General features: G+C 36.6%; 1 non-coding gene across 1 annotated transcript; it reads right to left on the reverse strand.

Annotated features, from left to right (window-relative positions):
• Positions 1-699: 699 nt before the first annotated feature.
• Positions 700-829, reverse strand: LOC115031042. The gene has a single exon (XR_003836620.1). It is a non-coding gene; the product is annotated as a small nucleolar RNA SNORA76 (small nucleolar RNA).
• Positions 830-1,098: the final 269 nt, after the last annotated feature.

The following is a 1,098-nucleotide window of genomic DNA, read 5'->3' on the forward strand; positions in this document are numbered from 1 at the left end:
CCACAATTTAGAAGTTAGCACTGAATTTCCTTCCAGCAGGTCCGTGTGTGTGTGTTTGTAAACAGGTAAATGTTACATAAATAAGATCATAATTTACATGTCTGACTTTGTCAGAGAAAATGGTTTTATGCTTTTCAATTTATCATAATTTGTAATAACCATTCTCTTGCAATAAGGTTTTGAAGGGAACACCCCCACACACACACCATATTGTCTGCACTGTGACTCATTCTGTTATGGGATTGATTGCAGAGAAATATTTCCTATGTTTCTCACGAGGACTTCTTAAGGAGAGATGTCTCCTGCTGGAGTTTTTGGATCAAGGGATGTAAATTTCCCTAAGCCCGACATACATTTTGTCAAACTAACGTCCAATAGAATTTCCTAAATTGCCCTCTCCTCAACGTCACGTGAGTTCTCAGTTTCTTATCTTTCATTTCAAGAGTAAGAAAGGCTTTTACATAGTTTTATTGTTTTGATTATGTGTAAGCTTGGTAGTCATTTTGTAAATACTGTCCATGCGTACACCTTTCTGTTGTGCGCAGCTTTTCTCTACACCACTTAAGCTCTGGGAGTGGGCGGGGCTACCGGCCCCAATCCAGCTTCCCTTGAATCCATGGATAAAAGAGACACATATGGGTTGCTCATCTTCATTTTTTCTTTTTTTTTTTCTTTCCTTTTCTTTTTTTTTTGGGGGGGGGCTGTAGCTGGCAGTTAGTTACAAGGGCCACCGGCAAAGGGCAGACAGCCCCAGTCATGCACCTGCAATGTGTTGTGGCACCATAGCTTAACCCCCAGCACCAGGAGAAGGTGCGCAGCCGGGTTGTTCATTTTCACTCAGGAATCCCATTAGTACACTTAACTGCAAGTCAAAAGTCATACATAATGATCTTGTTTGGTTTTAAAAAGAGAGAGAATGAGAAGAAGAAATATATTTATAATTATAAATAAATTAATATTATAAATAAAATATATTAAAATAATTAATATATTATAAATAATATATTAATTATTCATAAATTATTCTTATATTCTTTAAGACCATAGACTATATGCCCAATCCTTTAGGAACTTCTTGTTGTCATTTCATAAGTAAGT

This window comes from Mus caroli, chromosome 4 (genome assembly GCF_900094665.2).
Source record: "Mus caroli chromosome 4, CAROLI_EIJ_v1.1, whole genome shotgun sequence".
In the NCBI taxonomy this organism is placed as follows: domain Eukaryota; kingdom Metazoa; phylum Chordata; class Mammalia; order Rodentia; family Muridae; genus Mus; species Mus caroli.